General features: G+C 33.2%; 1 long non-coding RNA gene across 1 annotated transcript in view; it reads right to left on the bottom strand.

The window, feature by feature from the left end:
- Nucleotides 1-580: 580 nt before the first annotated feature.
- Nucleotides 581-14,283, bottom strand: part of LOC141559488 (uncharacterized) — a 56,334-nt gene continuing 42,631 nt past the window's right edge. The window contains exon 3 of the long non-coding RNA XR_012487435.1: nucleotides 581-685. This is a non-coding gene — a long non-coding RNA (uncharacterized LOC141559488). The remainder of the gene's footprint in view (nucleotides 686-14,283) is intronic.

The following is a 14,283-nucleotide window of genomic DNA, read 5'->3' as shown; positions in this document are numbered from 1 at the left end:
AATCTACTCTTCTATTCACTTCCATTTTTGAGAGACTTTATCTCATTCTGTCCCTCCTTAACAGTGTTTTGTTTAAATACCCCACCCACTCACCCTTTCCCACCTCTCTTACCTTTCTCCTAGAGTTTCTGACCTTCTTTCTATCTAGCCCTTCCCTTTCCTTTCTCCTCCTATTTTCTTATACTCAATTAAATGATTAAATTATTCCCTTTGAGCCAAAACAGATGAGCTCAAGTTTCAGTCAATGCTCATCCCCTCCTTTCTTTTCCTCTATTGTAATATTGTAATTGTAATATTGTATTTGTGCCTCTTCAGGTGATCTAATTTTCCCCATCATATCTCCCTTTTCCTCTTCTCCCCAAACAGTTCTTTTTTCCACCCTTTAATGTCTTTTACTTTGATATCAATTAGAGTCCATTCACTACATCCTTTGTCCATTTGATGCCCTCTTCTAATTGTCCCAATAATAGATATAGTTTTCAAGAATTACAGATATCATTTTCCCATCTAGGGATATAAATATATTTTTCCCTTTTTACCTTTCCATGTTTCTCTTTAATCCTATGTTTGAAGATCAAATTTTCTATTTAGGTCTGTGGTTTTTTAATAGAAATGACTGAAAGCCTCTTCCATGAAGATCCATCTTCTCCACTGAAGGATGATGCTCAACTCTAGTGAGTTCCATCTAGTTAATAAAAAACAAACTCAACAGTTTAGTTTTTAAAGACCTTTACAAACTGATTAAAATCTGTCTTCCTAAATTAATTTATTCCTTCTTCTCCTTTAAGACTCAACTGAAACACCAATTTCTATATGAAGATTTTTTTGATTTGCTTAATTAATAGAGTGTTCCACAAACAGCCTTGTATTTCTTTATATTTGCATTTTGCATGTTTTGTCATTAGATATATTCTGTATATACTTTAATATTCTTTTTATCTCACCTATTACAATATGTTTCTTGTCCATATATATTGTTTCATTAATTCTATTTGTAGTCCTGTCACCTAGGGCAATGATTGATTTAAGTACATAATAAGTACTATTTGATTGATAGGTTGATTGATCAAAATAAGCATTCCCAAATTGACAGGTAATAAAACCGAAACTGTATTGTATTTAACAAAAGTATATAACTCACAACAGGTCATCTTATTTTTTTTTTGTTTATTCCACAAACGACCATCAAGACTTTAAATCATGAAGATAAAGTTCTGCAGCTCTTTTCAATTTTCAATCCTAAATCTACCATCTGTTAAAGATCATTTTTCAAATGAGAAAATTGAGGCCAAGAGAGATTAAGTAATTTGTTGAAGGTAATATGTTTGATAAGCCTATTATTAACAGAGCACAAGGCTTGATGTGGCAAATTGTAGAGAGACAAATACAAAATTTAGACAAGTTCTAGTACTCATGCAACTTAATAATCCAATAAATAGAAATGACAATAACAATAATATCTATAATACACAACTTTATATAATAAGTATGCATTTATGGAGAGAGAAAATCAAGTTCCAAGTGAGAGTTGAGATTTTAAAATGTTGAGTTTGGGTAAAGGGAAAAACAAAACAAAACTATGGAAAGAGCAAGGTTTTGCAGAATCCAAATATCATGCAAATAAAAGACTTCTAACTAGCATATACACATGATAAAAGACAGAAATGTGAATCAGGATAGAAGGTATTAATATGAATCTTAATTCCTCAAATTAAATTGAAAAAGAAGAAAATTTTAACAAAGTGAATTTTACAATGTCTACACAACTGCTATAAGTTTTTTTGTTTTTAAATCTTCCATTCCCTACTTGAAATAAATGTAGGAAGCAAAAAAAGAGCCCATATAAAATTAGTTTGAAAGTATAAGGAATTTATAAATCTAAATCAAGTAGTTGTCTCAAACAATGATCTTCCAATCAACTCTGTAAAATCCAATTTGTAAAAAGAACCAAATATGGGATACTCTGAAAGGATTTTGTGATTTCTCTTTCCCTAAGGATTGTGTCTTATAGCCCCAATGACTATATAATGAAAAAGCATATTTGGAGTTGTTGGGAAAAGCTTTCTCAATGGAAGCAGAAAATATATAGATGATCCTGAGGAACTGAAGCCCAAAACTTGATGGCAGAGAAAGGTTTATTAATCACATGAGTAGCAGAGTCACTAAAGAAAGACAAGGTTCATCTCATGGAAAACTATGACATCCAGAGAACTATTGTTCTCTCTGTGAGCTCTCCTCTATTTGTAGCCTGCTTAACATATAATAAATGTTAATAAGTGTTTATTGAATTGATTTGAAGTAAACCTATATGTACCTCAAGTTTATAAAAAAAGTTTAGGGGAAGGAGGGCTGATATTTGCTTGTTTTTCTTTTTTCACCGTATATATTATATTATTTGATTAGAAGAGACTTCATTGAGGCTGTAATATTAAAGTTGTTTTTCTTTCTTTCTTTCTTTTTTTTTTTAGTCAGTAGGAATTCAGTAAGTCAAAAGGGAAAGAACAAATATCTGAGAGTGTCCAACTGAAAAAAAAAATAAATTAAAAGACACAAACACGCACTTTGGGAAATACTCTAACTTTTCTATTATTTTATTTATATTTTAAAAGCTGTAATATGATGTATGTATCAACTAATGCCATTAGTGAAATAGGCAGACTGAACTCTCAGTCATCCTCCACAAGGAACTATTGAGCCAATTCACAAAATCTATTCTCTCTTTATTGGGAGGATAGGATCTTTCAGTTCCACTCTATCTCCAGGGAATGTTTCATTCAGACCTAGCAATAACTTAACTGACTCCAGGAACTGAATAGATGCCCATCAGTTGGAGAATAGCTGAATAAGTTATGAATGTTATGGAATATTATTATTGTTCTATAAGAAACGATCAGCAGGATGATTTCAGAGAAGCCTGGAAACACATGAACTGATGCAAAGTGAAATGAGCAGAACCAGGAGAATATTATTCATAGCCATAGCAAGATTTAGCGATGATCAGTTCTGATGAACATGGCTCTCATCAGTAATTGAGATGATTCAGGCCAGTTCCAATGACCTTGTAATAAAGAAAGCCGTTCACCCAGAGAGAGGACAGTGGGAATTGAATGTGGACCACAACATAGTATTTTCACTCTTTTCGTTGTTGTTTGTTTGAATTTTCTTTTCTTTCTCATTTTTTTCCTTTTTGATCTGATTTTTCTTGTGCAGCATATTTGTGGGAATACGTATAGAAGAAGTGTACATCTTTAACATATATTTGATTACCTGCCATCTAGGAGAGGGGAAAGAGAAAAAAGGTAGGCAAAAAATTAAAACACAAGGCTTTATAAGAGTGAATATTGAAAATTATCCATGTATATAATTTGAAAATAAAAAGCTTTAATTAAAAAAATTAAAATAACTGACTCTAGTACTTTACACTTTATAAAGAGGTATTTGGTTCATTTATCATTTTAATTGACTTATAATTAGTCAAACAGTTTGTAATAATTTTATTTTTTTCCAATTTCTTACTCTTCTTGAGGGCATAAGAGGGTTGAGAGGTATTATAGGGATAATGAGAATAGTACTAAAAAGTGAGAAAAAAAATGTCAATAATTTTGAGAACAGAAGGTTATAGAATTAAGTTTGAAGGGGATAGACAAAATAATCAGTGTTAGGAATACCATGTTAAATGTGAAATATGCTTAAAAACATCAAGTTATATTAATAAAGATTTGTTGTTTTTTAAAAATGCAAATGGATATAAGAGTAACAAACTGAGGAGAAAAAAAATGCAGTATGTGAAATAAGTCTATTCAAATCTAATGAAATAGTCACGATACATTTGACCAATTTGTCACAGAATGTGTTTGGTATATATATATATATATATATAAACAGCTCTCAAGTGAACCTAAATAGTTTAAATGACTTTTGTGTTTTCTATAACCATTTCAAACATGGAAAAACTTTTTAAATGTTTTCAATTTTTAAAAATTTAATGTTCCAATTTTATGCTTTTATATTTTGGGGTGATTACAATGTACCTAACTTTATACAGGTTTTAAGTATGAATATTTTCTTTGTGTACAATAATGGTTATATAATTATATATAACATTTACCTTTATGGAGATTTAAACAAAAGTATAGATTAGGTAGCAGGAGGAGGATTCTGGGAAGATAGTGAAATGTCAAAATATTTCTAGCTCTCCAGATTTCCCCCACAAACAGAACAAATATGAACCTCAGGGAAAATACAGACTGGTGAAAAACAAAAATGACTTGGAGAAGAACCGGAGTTCTCCTGGGATAACTTGAGAAGATCTGGAGAAAGAGCCCAGGCTGGGATTGCCTGTGTGAAATGCAAATACCTCCAGGCTAGCTATGCAGAAACAAAAAGTGGGGACCACCTAGGTGGGCTGGGTTTGGCTGGAGCCTCAGGATCATAAGAACTTTCACCTCCTGGTCAGCCTGGGGGAATAGTGGTCTGAGTCAGGGAAGACTTAGTGAACTTCTGCTAATTAGGAGCTCTAGGATCAGCTGTGCTACAGAAACCTGCCCTGGGTAGGAAGGAACAGCACCTGCTATGTGTAGTGGAGCAGGGTCTATAATGGCTATGAGTATTTGAAAAAGCGGGAGCTTTGGGTTTGGGGTTCCAGGTCAGAGGGGAGGATGAAGTGACACTAGGGGCACCATTCCTCTCCTATAATTAGAGGTGCTTCCACTAATACTTCTCATCAAATGATGAGCAGGATGGCAAAGAAGAAAAAATCCAGCCAAAGAAACTTAGCAGGAAACTTATGTAATCAAGAAGACTGGGAGTCATCTTCAAGAGGAGGACAGAAAAGTAAAAAAACAAAAATAAAAGCTTCTTCTACCTTAAAGACAGATAACAAGAACCTTTTTTATAGAGAGAGATGTGGCAATGATTGCTGTTCAGTCACTATCAGTATACAAAAATGTTTATAGCAGCTCAACCTGTGGTGGCAAAAAAAAAAAAAAAAATGTAAATTGAAGGTATGTCCATCAATTGGGGAATGTCTGATTAAGTCGTGGTATATGGATATAATAGAATGTTATTGTTTTCTAAAAAACAATGAGCATGCAAATTTCAGAAAAACTTAGAAAAGTGTTCATGAACTGATGCTAAGTGAAGTGAGCAGAACCAGGAAAACATTGTACACAGTAAAAGCAACACTATAAAATAAATGATCAATTGTGAGGAATTTTACTCCTCTCAGCAATATATTAAACTAAGGCAATTCCAAAAGACTCATAAAGGAAAATGCTATTCATATCCAGAAAAAAAGAACAATGGGGTATGAATGCAACTTAAGAATATTAGTTTTTCTTTGTTTTTTTTTTTTCTTTCTTATAATTTTTTTCCTTTTTCTGATTCTCCTTTCACAATATAACTAATGTGGGAATATTTTTAATATAATTTGCTTATATAACCAATATCAGATTACTTATCTTGGGGAGGAGGAGGAAGAAAAAATGGAAATCAAAATCTTATAAAAGCAAATGTCAGAAACTAATAGATTTAAGAAAGAAAAGAGGGCTTCTATGAGGTGGAAATAAAGAGGAAATGCATTCCTTGGATGAAGGAATACTATTGCAAAGACATAAATATAGGAGATATTATGTTGAGAGGAACATAATATCTCCCAACAGAAGACTGGAACAGAGGACAGTTTGACAGGATTGTAATATATGAGACAGGGAATCATGGCACTTCAATGAGCTTAGAAAGAGAGCTCGGGGCCCAATTCTGATTGGCTTTAAAAGTTTCTATTTTATCCTACAAGAAATAGGGAGCCACTGGAGTTGTTTTACTAAGGTTTCTTTTGGTCAGGTTTGCTATTATGAGTCTTAGAGTTGCTTGGGCACAAGCAAAGATTAAATGACTTCCCTGTAGCCACATAGGTAGTACTATAACCGAGAATACTTAAGCCATGGCTAAACTAATGGTGTCAAATTCAAATAGAAATGGTTCCTATTGGCAGTTTGACTTAGAAAACTACTTATTAACATTATTTCTGTTCTATTGTATATTTATTTTGTTAAATCTTTTCCAATTACGTTTTACTTTTGGTTGGGCTGAACTGGGGAGTATTGTAGGTCTTATATTTGAAACTTCTATGCTATACCATGTTTATTTCACCTTTTATGTTTCTAGATGAGTTATGAGACACAAATGCACACTTCACACACACACACACACACACACACACACACACACACACACACACACCATGAGTTCTGAGAATCAATATTCTAACAAATAAGAAAATTGTTATGAGATTGAGGTCCAATAAAAATAGAAAAAAGAGGAGGAAGAGGAAGAGAAGGAGGAAGAAGAGGAGGAGGAGGAGTAAAAGATAATGATAAATGTTGGAGGAGATGTGGGATAACTGGAATACTAGTGGATTGTTGGTGAAATGATCCAACCACTACAGGGTCTGTATCCCAAAGAAATAAAAAAAAAAAAGGTAAAAGGACTTACATGTACAAAAACTATTTATAACAGCTCTTTTTATAGTGGCAAAGATTTGGAAAATGAGTGCCTGCCCATCAATTGGGGAATGGCTGAATAATTATAGTATAATTAAAGTAATGTAATTGTATTGTTCTATAATGATAAACAGGCCCAGAAAGATTTAAATGAATTCATGATGAACAAAACCAGCAGAATGAGGAAAATATTATTCACAGCAACAGTAAGATTGTGTGATGATCAACTATGATGGACTTGCTTCTTCTCAGAGGTTAAGTGATCCAAGCAATCATAATAAATTTTGGATGGAAAAAGCCACAATGAGAACTGTGGAGACTGAGCATAATATTTTCACCTTTTTTGTTTGTTTTTTCTTATTTTTTTTCATTTTGGTTTGATTTTTCTTGCACTACATGACAAATATAGATATATGTTTATAAAGGATTGTGCATGTTTAACCTATATCAGATTGCTTGTTATCTTGAGAAGGGAAGAGGAAGGAGAGAGAGAGGGGAAAAATTTGGGAACTCTGTATCTTACAAAAATGAATGTTAAAGTAACTATCTTTACATGTATTTGGAAAATAAAATACTATTGAAAAATATTACTGAAATGCATTATACCTCAAATCTTAGTGGTTGGGGGTACTATAACAGTCTTCACTAGACTCTGGCCAACCTTCCTGACATGCTTCATCACACTTCCAGACTGATTAACTTGGGTAATAACCTAATGGATTCTGAGAGATACTGAGATAATTGACATGACAAAAAGCTATTGCATTCCCAGGAAGAGCTGCTTGTTTGCTTAACTTTTAAATTGCCATGAAAATCCTTCATTGGATTGTACCAAGCCTGTGAAACTCAGAAAAGTGAGTCCTTTAAATAACAGAAAGAATACAAAATGAGACAAGGCTGAACTTAAATTGTGAAGAGGCTGAAGATTGCAGGGGAGATAAGTAAGAGGGTAAGAAGGGACTGAATAAATGAGAACTCTGTGAATAAACTTTGTATTTTTTTTTGCCTCTGGTTTAGCGTGTATCATTTTGTAATTTGAATTCAGTCTTAATATTTTTTGTTATTCTGTATTTAACATAAAATAAATATGAGTTTTTCCCTATACAAAGAAGAATAGCAAAAGAAAATTGAATATGAAACTGTGAACCTCCACTATATCCAGTTTGGATAATTTTAAAGTATATATTAATTTCAATAGAGTTTCAAAGCTGTTCTGCCTGAGTCTCTTCTTGAACCTCATTCTGTTGTTGTCTGTTCACTTAATTTACATAACATAATTCAAGGAACTCTTATAAAATTTTAGAGAGGAAAACCAGTACCTTTGAAATGAATATATATTTTCACAAAGAACATAACTATTCAAATGCAATGTCTTTTATCCAGAATACCTTCCTTGATCATAAGGGGACCATGAATCTTACTAATAGTGTCAGAGAAATACTTCTAAACCAACCAAACTAGAGGTTATATAGACTTCAATCACTAGACAATAATCAGATAATTTTCAGGACATATTTTAACATTTCATGTCATGTACTGCAATCAGATAATAGTTTATTGTTCATTTGACCTATTCTTGGATTTATGTTGAAGAAAAGATTGCTATCTTGTCAATTCTTGCTTCTTAATTTTGCATGTAAGTAATTGGAAAGTGGAATAGCATAACTTAATTCTAATAGAATTATGTGGGAATTCTCCTCTTATCGATCCCATTCTCAACCAATGATCAGAATTATTCTGAAAAACAATTCAGTCAGGGGACAAGTAGGGAAAGGGTGTATTGGAAAACATTTCATTCACTTTCCTTTTTAATGAAAGGATCCTTCTTCTATTAAAAAAAAAAAAAAAAGTAATTCTATTCCTGAACTTCCCCCCCCCCCCAAATAGGCAACAGGCAAAGTTTGAAAAGGAGATAAGGAGAAAAGGAGATAAGAAAGACAACTATAAAAGCTTTTAGGAGTACCCTCTGCCTCATAGCACTGTACTGGAGGACATTTCTCTAACCCATTCACTTCCATCTCTAGAGACCAAGTCCTAAGACTTAAAAAGTATTTTAGAAAGAGGATGAAAGAAACTTTAGAGGTGGAAAATAGACCTAAATCAAATAGCTTCTTCTTTTCTCTTCATAGAGAGAGAGGTCTTAAATATCATTTTCTGCCCTTGGAGTACACATATTTCATTCTTTCCTCATGGTAATAAGAGAACTGATATAAAAATCTGTGGAAGAGGTATGATATATCATATCAGGTCCTCAGAAGGGAAAAGATTGATTTTTAAAAGTGTATTTATAATAAGGACATCATAAAAATAATTGAATTGATAAAAACAAATGAAAACTATCTGAAGAGTAGGATGAACAAACAGTAAAAGAAAATAGCTATATCAAAAGATAACAAAAGAAATGAGTCAAAATCATATTTATCAAGCCTTCATATCAAATCATAAGGCCTTCTGAATCAACAATGAAAACATTGCAAAAACTCCACTTAAATTTCAGTTAGGAGCCGTTAGTGCATCTATACCTTCTTGTTTTATTCTCTGAAATCAAACAACTCAAGATATCAGTTTTGTTTTTGTTTTTTGTTTTTTTATAACAGAATTTTATTAACAGATACAGGTAATAAAAATGTATTTCACTGTTTTGAAATAAACATGTATCTTTCTCCCATTCAATGTGAGATATATTATCTCTGCCTCATTACTTTCAGACTTATGTAATGAAAGCATTTAGACAATTAGTAGTTCCTCATTTGCTTGGTTTTTACCCCTTTCAGTGTTATTACATGACCGTCTTCTAGAACTCATATAGAACATGGAATATAGGAAATTTTGAAACAGCTATAACTTTTGATGGATTCCATTTGAACCCATTGTTTACTAGCACTGGAATCTCCTAATCCAAAACAGTATTTTTAATTTTTTTTTATCCCTTTAATTTTTATCCCTTGTCTCTTTAACTTTTAAGGGAACGCAAAACACCTTAAAGACTGATGCAATCTAACTTTCTCACTTTATAAAACTGAGGCATTAAGTAACTTGCCAGCTGTAATGGGACTAGAATCTTTCTCAATGTTAAGCGATTTTCTCTATTTCACAATACTTCTAAAATAGTGTGTATTTTTTCCATTTCTTTACAGAATAAAAATACTGACTTAAGGTTTACTTTAATTACATAAATAATATATATTGGTATTTCACTTTGAGCATGGGATTTTTGTTTTCTTTTATTTTTTTAAGGAGATACAGAAATGAAAGCCTACTGGTAAGGTCACTGGAGTTAGAAAATATAGATTGTTTTCAACAATGTCTTTTATTAACATTGACAAGATAAATACTCAACTCAGCAACTTACCTCACTGTGGGTAAATCATAAAATCTCAGCTTTTCTGAGTTTCAGTTTCCTCTTTAGTAAAATTAGAAGATTAGATCATCTCTAAAGTCCTTTCCAGTTCCAAATCCTAGCTATGATTCCATAATTTTAACTTAAAATCATTTAAACTATACATATAGACAGTGCAATGATGGCCTTTAGACAATTTCTTCTTGGATAAATGACACTCTGTCCTTTGATTAAATTCATAGAAAAAAAAAATTCCAAGAGAGAACATGTATAGAATCCAGAAAATACAAAGAAAAGGAAAGAAAAGCAAAAATAAAAAGCAGGAGAGAAAAGGGATAAAGAAAAATTAAGATGGTGGAGAAGATACACGTGAATTTCTAAGCTCCCTTCTACTCTCAATACCAACTAGTTAAATCAGCCTCAAAAATAATGCTGGACTGATAAAAAAAAAAACACAATGATCAGAGAAGCACAACTTACAAGCCAAAGAGATTCTGGAATTTCAACAGAAAAGCTCTGTTCTGAGGGGAGGGAAAAAAAAGACCAGCACAGACAGGATTGGACTAGGTGCTAGCACATTGTGCCAAACAGGCTGGGGAGAACTCTGGGATCAGAGAATCCACTGAGATAGAGGAATCTGACACAGGCTGATAGCTCTACTCTGCTTATAAAATAGCAGATCAGAAGAGAAATCAAGCCACTTTAAAATTAAAAAAATCAGAAAATATAACCACCCCAAACTGAAAGTGACATAACACTGATCTCAGCATGGCTGTGCAGCCTCCTTCTGCTGTCCAGGCTTTTCCTTGGGGCAGTTAAGAACCTGAACAGCGGGGGACACAGCCTGGGGAGCCTCTAATCCATATAGTGCAGCTTGAGGCAGTGGAATTCTCACAGTAGTGAAACTCCAGCAGCAGCAGACCCCCTGAAGCAGCGACTGTGCTTTCCAGGCAGAGACTTCCAGTTTGAGAGCATCAGCTGCAAATATTCACAGCTCCACGGGAGGCTTTGGCTGGGATTTGTGACGCTTTTACTGTTCAACCTCTAGTCTCAGGGCAGTTGCTAGGTCATACAGCAGGGTTCCTCACAAGGCACAGCACAGCCATGCTAACCACCTTTGAGGCATTTCCAGGGAGGAGGGAGGGGAACTCTCTCCCAGAGCTCTCTCTTAGCCCAGTCACAATTTTTGCTCCTTTCCAGCCTATCTGGGAGGAAGTTGGTAAATTTCCTACCCAAAAGGCTGACTACATCAAGTTTTAACAATGAGTAAGAAACTGAAGAGAACGATTGACACCTTCTATACAGAGAAAGAATGGGTATCCAACCCCGAGGGGGCTAACAGCAGACAGTCTCCAGATAATACCCTAAAGGGGAATGATACCTGCCCCCCATTACATAACTCTATCCTAGAAGAGACTATTAAAAAGTTAAGAAAGTTTGAAGAAAAATGGGGAAAGGAAAGAGAAGCTATGATAGAGAATAACAACATTCTGAAATTTGAGTTGGAAAAAATAAAGGATTCACAGGAGGTGCAGGGAAACAAAATTTGTGAATTAGAAAAAGTTAAAAAATCACAGGAAATTAGGATTTCTGAATTGGAAAAAATAAAAAATTCCCAAGAAAGTAGGATTTGTAATTTGGAAAAAGAAAATAATTCACTAAAAAAAAAAATTTAAAAAAAAATTAGTGAAATGGAAAAAATTCAACAGAGCAAAATATTTCATTTAAAAACTCAATTGAACATATACAAAAAGAACTAAAAAATGTGAATGAAGAAAAAAACTCATAAAAATAAGGACTGAACAAATAGAAATGAATGATTCAATGAGAAACCCAGAATCAGTCAAACAAAACAAAAACAAACAAACAAACAAACAAACAAAAAGCTGGAGAATAATATCAAATATTGACTAGGAAAATCTAATGACCTGGAAAATAGATCTAGGAGAGATAATCTGAGGATCATTGGACTTCCTGAAAATTATGATGAAAAAAAAGACACTAGACTCTATTTTACAGGAAATCACCGAAGAGAACTATCCAGCGATAATAGAAACAGAAGGGAAAATAGGCACTGAAAGAATTCATCAAACACCTTCTGAAAAAGACCCTAAAAAAAAAGAACTCCACAGAACATTGTGGATAAGCTGCAGAACTACCAAACTAAGTAAAAAAATATTGCAAGCAGCTAGGAAAAAACAATTCAAATATCAAGGTGCCACAATAATGAAGATCTGGCTGCCTCCACATTAAAGGATCGAAGGGCCTGGAACCTGATATTCTGAAAGGCAAAAGAACCAGGAATGCAATGAAGAATAAACTACCTAGCTAAGTTCAGCATTTTCTTCCATGGAAGAAGATGGAAATTTAATGAAACAGAGGAATTCCATTTGTTTCTAAGAAAAAAAAAACCACACTTAAACAAAAACAATCCACATCCATAAGACTCAAGAGAAGCAGAAAAAGGTAAAAAGAACTCTTGAGAACTGTATTTCTGTTGTGGATATACAGAAAGTCCACATGGATAATTTGATTTTACTGATATAACATAAAAAAGGAAAATAGTAAAGGGAAGAGGATAGTATCAGAAAACGGGAAAGGAGAGATAAAAAAGGGACACTACATCCTAGAAAGAGGCAAAGAAAATTTACCACATCTGAGGGAATTTAGAGAGGGGGAGAAACATTGTATGAATCTTACTCTCATCAGAAGAGGCTCCAAGAGTAAATAATTGACATATTTGTTTTTCAGAGAATTCTCTCTCACCTCATTATAAGGGGGGAGAGGAAAAGGGAAAATGAAAAGAAGAATAAGGGAAAAGTACAAGAAAGTGGAAGGGACTTAAAAGGAAGGGCAAGGGATACTAAAAAGGGAGGGCTGTGCATCATAAGTGGGGTCCATAAATTCAATACTGGGGAAGGGGTTCAGGGGGGACAAGGGGAAAAAAAAGCATAATCAGGGAATTAATATGATGGCAAGAAATAAAGAATGAGTAATGTTAAATGTAAAAGTAATTGGGATGAACTCTCCCATTAAATGGAGGCGGATAGCAGCCTGGATCAAAAGTCAGAACCCTACAATATGTTGTTCACAGGAAACACATTTAAAGTAGGGAGATACATACAAAGTAAAAGTAAAAGGCTGGAGCAGAATCTATTATGCTTCAGGTGAAGCCAAAAAAGCAGGGTTAGCCATCCTTATCTCAGATCAAGCAAAAGCAGAAATTGATCTAATTAAAAGAGATAAGGAAGGAAACTATATCCTGCTAAGAGGTAGCATAGACAATGAAGCCATATCAATACTAAACATATATGCACCAAACTATAATAGTGGGAGATCTCAACCTTGAATTCTCAGAATTAGATAAATCAATCCACAAAACAAATAAGAAAGAAATTAAAGAGGTAAATAGAACATTAGAAAAACTAAGTATGATAGATCTTTGCAGAAAACTGAATGGTGATAGAAAGGAGTATTCTTTCTTTTCAGCAGTTCATGGAACTTATACAAAAATTGATTATGTATTAGGACATAAAGACCTCAAAATTAAATGCAGCAAGGCAGAAATAGTAAATGCTTTCTTCTCAGATTACAATCCAATAAACATTTGATAAAATAAAGCATAGCTTCCTACTAAAAACACTTGAGAGTAAAGGAATAAATGGATTATTCCTTAAAATAATCAGGAGCATATATTTAAGACCGTCAGTAAGCATAATATGCAATGGAGATAAACTGGAACCTTTCCCAGTAAGATCAGGGGTGAAACAAGATTGCCCATTATCACCATTACTATTCAATATTGTATTAAAAATGCTAGCCTCGGCAATAAGAGTCAAGAAAGAGATTAAAGAAATAAGTGTAGGAAATGAGGAAATCAAACTATCACTCTTTGCAGATGATATGATGGTATACTTAGAGAACCCCAGAGATTCTAATAAAAAGTTATTAGAAATAATTCACAACTTTAGCAAAGTTGCTGGATACAAAATAAATCCACATAAATCCTCAGCATTTTTATATATCACCAACAAAATGCAACAGCAAGAGATACAAAGAGAAATTCCATTCAAAACAACTGTCAAGATTATAAAATATTTGGGAATCCATCTACCAAAGAAAAGTCAGGAATTATATGAGCAAAATTACAAAACACACCACAAAAATAAAGTCAGATTTAAATAATTGGAAAGACATTAAATGCTCTTGGATAGGCCGAGCAAATATAATCAAGATGAAAATACTCCCTAAACCAATTTATTTATTTAGAGCTATATCAATCAGACTCCCAAGAAACTATTTTAATGACCTAGAAAAATAACAACAAAATTCATATGGAAAAATAAGTCAAGAATTTCAAGGGAATTAATGAAAAAAAAAAAAAAGTCAGATGAAGGTGGTCTAGCTGTACCTGATATAAAGCTATATTATAAAGCAGCAGTC

Source organism: Sminthopsis crassicaudata, chromosome 3 (assembly GCF_048593235.1).
Source record: "Sminthopsis crassicaudata isolate SCR6 chromosome 3, ASM4859323v1, whole genome shotgun sequence".
Classification (NCBI taxonomy): Eukaryota; Metazoa; Chordata; class Mammalia; order Dasyuromorphia; family Dasyuridae; genus Sminthopsis; species Sminthopsis crassicaudata.
Note: the sequence above shows the minus strand (reverse complement) of the source record. Positions and strands in the feature narration are given on the sequence as shown.